Here is an 8,561-nt window from a genome sequence, read left to right as displayed (position 1 = left end):
ACTTGGTTTATGTTGTTGATCACCAATAATCCTTAAATTCTCATGGAATAAATGTAGAGAGATGTTTTAGAGAGAAGGGGTGTGATATGGAAGTGAAATGAAATAAAACTTGGATCCTTATTTAATGAACCATTTCAGTCCCCGACCAGATATACGGACCAACATACGGTCCGTACATATTATACGGGTCGTATGTTTGGTCCAGAAAGGTATGACATTCTGGGATGATTATACGGTCCCAACATATGGACCGTATAATTTATACGACCAGTATGTTTTGTCGTATAATCCCAGTGATTCCGAAGCTTGTTTCGTCGACTCGTTTGATCTCCAATCCTTATGGAACCTTCTTAGCACTTGTTCAACACCTCAATACCAATCTAAGGGACGTTATCACTCTTTTCCAAGACATCATTAAATACTCATTAATTCATTAATCGTAATTCCCTCTCCGATACTTATCGTGTGCCTTGCCTTCTCTTGGTCAACTTTCTCGTCTGACATCGAATGTCTTTGAAATCTTACTTAGGGTTATCAAACGTCATTTCTTACTTATTGAAGTACCGTATGCTCGTACGCTTCACTAGTCTATTCACTTGTGCATCAACGGAAGATTTTTCGAGGTGTAACAAGTCTACTCATAATGCGAACGTCACAAAATTTCCAAGATATAACATTCCTCCCCCTTTAGGAACATTCGTCCTCGAATGTTAGGCTCTTAGGGATTCTACAAAAATTTGCCAGAGTTTCCCCTGTAATATGTCATTACCATCCTGTCACAGCAACCCAAATTATATATATCGCCTCATAGTGCTACAACAATAACAATAATGGCCACACACGACCAAGAAATCATCGAAAGAAAGCATTACATACCTAAGGACAATGGTGTCTCTGTTCTGAATCTCTCCTGGGAGTGGAAATAAATGTGGATACCTAAACTTCATATCTTCCTCAGCTTCCCAAGTCATTTCTTCCTTATTATTGTTTCTCCATCAAACTTTAACTGAAGCTACATCTTTGGTTCTGAGCCTCCGAACTTGTCTATCTATAATAGCAATGGGAAATTCTTCGTAGGATAGTTTCTCGGTAACCCGGACATCATCTACAGGTACAATTCTGGAAGTATCTCCAATGCATTTATGAAGTATCGTTACATGAAAAACCGGATGGAGTGACTCCAAATTTAAGGGTAGATCTAATTCATAAGCCACCTGGCCTACCTTGCGTACAATCTTATAAGGCCCAATATACCGAGGGATAAGCCTGCCATTTTTTACCAAATCTCATGTCGCCCTTCATCTGCGACACTTTCAAGAATACCCAGTCATTCACTTGGAACTCTAAGTCTCGTCGGCAATTATCTGCATAAGATTTCTGACGACTTTGAGCTGTTAATAATCGATCCTGAATAAGCTTTTCCTTTTCCATGGCTTGTTGGATCAGGTCTGACCCTATTATCTTAGTTTTTCCCACTTCGAACCACCCAACTGGTGATCTGCACTTGCACCCATGTAAAGCCTCATACGGGGCATTTGGATGCTGGAATGATAACTATTGTTATACGCGAACTCTATATGCTGTAAGTGATCATCCCAACTACCTCCAAAATCTAATACATATGCCCGTAACATATCCTCAAAAGTCTGAATGGTGCGCTCAGCTTGTCCATCAGTCTGTGGATGAAATGTTGTACTAAGACTCATCTGAGTCCCCAAACCTTCTTGGAAGGACTTCTAGAATTTAGCTGTAAACTGTGTCCCTCTATCAGAAATAATAGATACTGGAATACCATGGAGTCATACTATTTATCTGATATAAAGCTTTGCATAATCATCAGCTGCGTAGGTAGTTCTGATTGGTAGGAAATGAGCTGACTTCGTGAGTCTATCCACAATTACCCATATAGAATCATACTTACGCTGAGAACGAGGTAAGCCTGCGATGAAATCCATATTAATCACTTCCTATTTCTAAGTCAGAATTTCCATAGCTTGCAACAATCCATCGAGCTTCTGATGCTCAATCTTTACCTGCTGACAGTTAGGACATTGAGCTACGAATCCCACTATGTCTTTCTTCATTCCCTTCCACCAATATATAGATTTAAGATCATGATACATTTTTTTCGCTCCCGGATGAACAGAATAACAAGAACAATGGACTTCCTCTAAAATCTGGTGACGTAATCCTGCTATATCAGGAACACATAATCTGCCTGGACATCTAAGAACTCCATCTGCAGAAATTTCAAAAGATGACTTCTTCTTCTGAGGAAGTGTATTTCTGTAATGAACTAATATGGGATCCTCATACTAGCGTTCTTTTACCTCAACTACTAGTGACGAAACTGCTGAATTCTGAATGGTAACTCCCATATTGCCCGAGTCCATTACCCGAACTCCTAGGCTAGCTAATTGTTGGAGCTCACGAGCTAACTTTCTCTTCCCTGGCTGAACATCACATAAGCTTCTCATAGATCTACGGCTAAGTGCATCAGCTACAACGTTCGCTTTCCTGGGATGATATAGAATGCTAACATCATAATATTTCAATAACTCCAACCATCGCCTTTGCCGCAAGTTCAACTCTTTCTACTTGAAAATATACTGAAGACTTTCATGATCCATATAAATACCAACATGCACCCAATACATATAATGCCTCCACATCTTCAATGCATGAATCACAACAGCTAACTCTAGATCATGGGTTGGATAGTTTTTCTCGTGTTTTCGCAATTGCCTTGAAGCATAAGCAATAACTTTACCATGCTGCATCAATACACAACCTAACCCCATGCATGAAGCATCACAATACACCACAAAGCCTTCTGGTTTTTCTGGAAGTGTCAGAACAGGGGCCAAAGTCATCCTATCCTTTAGTTTCTGAAAACTGCGCTCACAAGCATCCGTCCATTGAAATTTGGCTGATTTCTGAGTCAGTTTCATCAATGGAGCAGAAATTGAAAAAAAGCCTTGAGTCAGTTTCATCAATGGAGCAGAAATAGAAAAACAGCCTTCTACAAATCTTCTGTAATAACCTGCCAAGCCTAGAAAACTACGAACCTCGGTAGGTGTAGCGGGTCTCAGCCAAGTCTTTGCAGCTTCAATCTTTTAGGTATCCACCCTAGGGCTGGGAATATTTCGGTTCAAACCGAAAAAATCGACCGAACCCAACTGAAGTTTATTTTGGTTTCGATTTTTCGGTTTATTCGGTTCGGTTCAATTTAAATTTATAAGATTTCAACAATTCAGTTCGGTTTTCGGTTTATGCAAAATTTAATTCGGTTAAACTGAAATCCCGAATTTTAACAAGCCATTTTTTCTTGAAACATATATATATATATATTGGGCTTCTTCCCATAGATAGCAAGACAATTTTTACTCGGTGTGGTTTCTTTTAAGAGGTAATTATTGATAATAACTACCTTTTAATTTATTTATATTTAGTAGCTACAATGATTTTGTAAATTAGCATTCGTAGCTATATCAAAATACATCAAGTTGGAGTGGTTTAACCCAGGTTCAAACCCAACCAACAACATTACTTTTCTTATATATTTTTCCTAGCTTCTTCTCCTTATATTTTGAGTGTATTTAAATGTATTTCGTCATATGTATCATCAAGTTGGAGTGGATGAAGTCGTTATTGGGCGTGGCTCTGCCCCTTCCCACCCAGGTTCGAACCCAGCCAACAACATTTCTTTTCTTACATATTTTTCCTAGCTTCTTCTCTTTGTATTTGAGTGTATTTTTTGTCATATGTATTTGACTCATATTGTATCTCATATGTATTTGGCCTAAGTGTCTTGTATCTGAATGTATATGAGCCAAATACATATATGAGATATTTGGCCTGAGTGTATTTGGCCAAGTCAAATACATATGAGATGATGTATTTGGCCAAATCAAATACATTAGCTACGAATTGTAATTTGACAAATGGTAGCTATGCATAGTAAGAGCCTCATATAAGATAGTTATATCTGTACTAAAGAGGCCCAAATCCCAATCCCAAAATAAAATATCCAACCCAATTATTAGCCCTTTTAGCTAATGATGGTTCGTGTTGTGACTGTGTTATATATATATATATATATATATATATATATATATATATATATATATATATATTTACATTGTATGTCTCTTTCTAGTCTCTCTATATGTGACGGCTTTGCTTCTGTTCAGATGTACTAATACTGTTACTGTTTCCTGTTTCCTATTTCCTCTGAGCTTAGAAAACATTGCTCGAATTTTAGCTTATGTTTGTTAAAAATTGCTTGAAATTGTCCAAACGTCTACTTGTGGCTGTGGGAAAGTTTCCATATCTAAACCGAACCGAATAAACTGAACCGAAATTGCAAAAACCAAACTGAACCGAAGTTATTTCAGTTCGGTTTCGGTTCCCATATTTTACAAACCGAAAACCGAAAAATCGAACCGAATTTGTGAAACCGAACCGACCGAACGCCCAACCCTAATCCACCCAAATGCCGTCAGCTAAAATAATATGTCCCGGAAAAGTCACAGAATTTAACCAAAACTCACGTTTCAAAAAATTTGCATATACCTCCCGAGCCTGAAGAACGCTAAGGACAGTATGTAAATGATCTGCATGCTCTGCCTCGGATCGTGAGTATACCAAGATATCGTCGATAAACACAAACATAAACAAGTCTAAAAAAGGCCTGAACACATTGTTCATCAAATCCATGAACACTGTCGGTGCATTAGTCAACCCGAACGACATTACTCGAAATTCAAAGTGGCCATATAGGGTTCTGAAGGCCGTCTTAGGAATATATTTCTCCCTAACTCTCACGTTGTGGTATCCCAATCTGAAGTCTATTTTTGAGAACCATTTGGCACCCTGCAGCTGGTCAAATAAATCATCAATTCTTGGTAGCGGATATTTATTCTTAATCGTCACCTTATTCAACTGCCTGTAATCAATACATATTCGCAATGATCCATCTTTCTTTCTTACAAACAATACAGGGGCTCCCCACGGCGACGAACTAGGCCTAATAAATCCTTTCTCAAGCAAATCCTTCAATTGCTCCTTCAACTCTTTCAACTCTGCAGGAGCCATACTATAAGGAGGAATAGATATAGGTTTAGTATCCGGCAGCACATCAATAGCAAAATCAATCTCTCGCTCTGGTGGAAGGCCTAGAAGCTCATCCAGGAATACATCTGAAAACTCATTCACTACTGAAACAGATTGAAAAGTTAGTGATTTGGCTTCTATATCTTGAACCCAGACTAAATGATAAATACAAACTTTAGCAATCATCTTCCTTGCCTTGAGATAGGAAATAAACCTACCTCTCGGAGACGCCGCATTACCCTTCCACTCTAAAACTGGTTCTCTGGAAATTGAAAATGAACTAGTTTGGTTTTATAATCAACATTGGCATAGTAAGAAGCCAACCAATCCATACCCATAATGACATCAAAATCTACCATTTTTAACTCATGTAGGTCAGCCATAGTACGATGCTTACAAATCGCAATCACATAATTTCTATATACCCGACTAGCTATCACTGGGTCACCGATGAGTGTAGACACTTCAAAAGGCTTAATTGGCTCAGGTTTCACCCCAATACCATCGGCAATATAGGGGGTAATATATGATAATGTAGAACCTAGATCAATCATTGCATACATATCATAAGAAGATACCGATATTATACCTGTGACAATATCGGGGGAAGACTCAAGATCCTGTCGCCAGCCAGTACATAAATACGGTGCTGAGGACTACTCGAACCGGGCGCTCCTCCTCTACCTCTACCATGACCAGCTGGTGTCTGTGAGCCTTGCCCCGGAGGGAGTATAGATGATGAAGAACCAGCTGCTGATCCTATAGGCTGAACCGTACCTCTACTACCTCGAAATGGACACTCACGCATAATATGGCCTACTGGCTGCAAGCATAACAAATATCCGAACCTAATCAGCACTGTCCCCAATGTAGCTTCCCGCACTGAGTATATTGTGGTAAGGGTGGTCTCGTCTGGCCTGAATCACCCCTATACTGAGAACCCGAAACTCTGAAATTTTGTCCCGGTCCGGAGTGAATAGGTCTATCAAATCTCTGGCTTGCAAATCATGGAGGTGCACTAGTCACTGAATGGCCTGAGTACCTAGAATACAACTACCTCTGCCCTCCTCTAAATTCACTAGTCGGACCCGAGGATCTAGCCCTCTTACTGTACCTCCTGTCATGCTCACGCTCACTCCTTTGCTGTTGTTGTCGTTCTTCCAAATTCTGGGCATGGGCCTGAATTGGAGAAATATCCATACCTTCTTGAAGTGAGGCTGTCAAGCACTTATTCATCAAATGCGGCCCCAAAGAAGAAATAAAAAAAAATACATTCAAACTTTCTAATTAATTTAGAACATAAAATAAAACTAAATAGATCCACTTCATTTATCACAATGACTTATATTTGTTCGATACACTGTTGTCAATATAAATATTGAATATTGAATATTGAAAAAAAAAATCAATTGAAAACAATAAAAAAATATTAAAAAAAGGACTTGTGTGACCATTTAAAAACTGGTGAACACGATCTCTCATATCGGCTAATATGGTCGGAGCATACCTGGCCAAAGAATTAAAATGAAGGCTATACTCCAAAGCAATCATATTTCCCTGTCTAAGATTCAAGAACCTGTCAGCTCTAGCCCATTGCACCTCTAGCGGTAAATAGTGTCAGAGGAAAGCATTTACAAACTCCTACAATACCGGTGAAGGTGCGTTGACTCCTCTAGAAGATATCCAAACAGTATACCAATGAACCGCAACATCCCGTAATCTATAGGAGGCCAACTATACTGATTCCACATCTGAAACATGTATCACCCGTAATGTTCTCAAAATTCCATCTATGAAGGTCTGCAGATCCTCATCCGGTTTCGACCCAAAGAATTCTAAAGGGTTCAAACTAGTGAAATCACGGGCTCTGGTACTGACAGCTCTATCACCATGACCCGTACTTTGCCGCTGGCCTTGAGCAGCGACTAACTGAGTCAGGAAATGGATGGCCTCTTTCACCTCTTGGCCTGAGGTATCTGGTCGAGGAACTGGGGGTGTTGGAGCTGGAGCTGAGGCTCCTTCATGCTCCTCTGAAGCAGGTGGAGTATAAGAGGACCGAGATGGAACCTCATTCTAGGATTTTCCCTCATCTACCTCTATAGGCTGTACCCGTTCAGTCCTCCTACCTGCTACAGTCTTACCCTTCTGTGCTGTTGTAGCTTTTCTCATCACAGGCATTGCTGAAAGCATAACGCGCAGTTAAGAAAAGGGAAACTCTTATTGTCACACCTTAACAATGGTAGGGCATGACGGGCACCTGACTCTCATCAAAGTCGAGTGAACCCTCATGCATTCGCTCTATCAAAACCTGTCAGTTCAAAAACTTTTAAGAACATAAAACTTTTCCAAATAGAAATAATTATCTTTATAACGATTATGAAAACTTTCAATCAAATAAGTACTTTAAACCAATTGAAATCATCTAAAATACATACTCTTTTAAAATCCACAAATGACTCAACTGACATCACTTTGTCGACATCTCGACAAACATACCACAGGACAATGTCTGCAGAATTCTATAAGAAGTAAACTGAACATTATGAGTCAGGACAGGGCCCTGACATACCTATAATTATACATATCTATACATGACTTAGCACAGCTCCAGAATGAGGTGGAACTTGCCAATCCCAGCTGACGTCCAAGCATCCTAGCTATACACTTAACCTTCCAAACAATCTGGGGCTGCGGGCATGAATGCAGCGTCCCCAGGCAAAAGAACGTCAGTACGGACAATGTTCTAAGTATGTAAGGTGGTAACAAGTCATAATCATAATTTGACTTAGGAGAGAAGAAATCACAATCTAACTCAATACCTGCAGCCTTCGCTGGAAGAAACATAAATGTGCACGTCTCAAAACAATCTTTAAGTAAATAATGCAATCCAACACACATGCCACTTCCGACGTATTAACAGAATGGTCACTTCGGACAACCGCTTCCGGCTAGTATCACAATAGTCCCTTCGGACAGCCGCTTTCGGCATAATAATGATGGCCCCTTTGGGCAGCCGCTTCCGACTTAATATCACCATTATATCAACACAAACTCAATCCACAAATATCAATTTCAATTCATATCATAAGTCACTAATCAATTCATCACAATCCAGTTATTAGCCTTAATCTTTCATAAGAAGTTATCAAATTTGTATCTCACTAGACTTAGGAGGACATACTTCCAGGTTTGAGGGTAGAATTGTAATGAAATTCTTACTACTTATATTCTACTCAATTTCATCTGATTGCCCTACCCAAAGAATAAATGATCATATCAATACAAAGGGATGATACTATGGAATGTAAACATAAATCGTAAATGAAATGAAGTAGTAAAATCTCGCACCCCCCTTCAGAGTGGTTTTAAAAATCAAACTTTATGTTTCCTTTAGTATAAAACTCATTTCCTCAAAATCATTAGTGAAACCATATACACAACTCAAC

Source organism: Lycium barbarum, chromosome 11 (genome assembly GCF_019175385.1).
Source record: "Lycium barbarum isolate Lr01 chromosome 11, ASM1917538v2, whole genome shotgun sequence".
NCBI classification, from domain to species: domain Eukaryota; kingdom Viridiplantae; phylum Streptophyta; class Magnoliopsida; order Solanales; family Solanaceae; genus Lycium; species Lycium barbarum.
Note: the sequence above shows the minus strand (reverse complement) of the source record.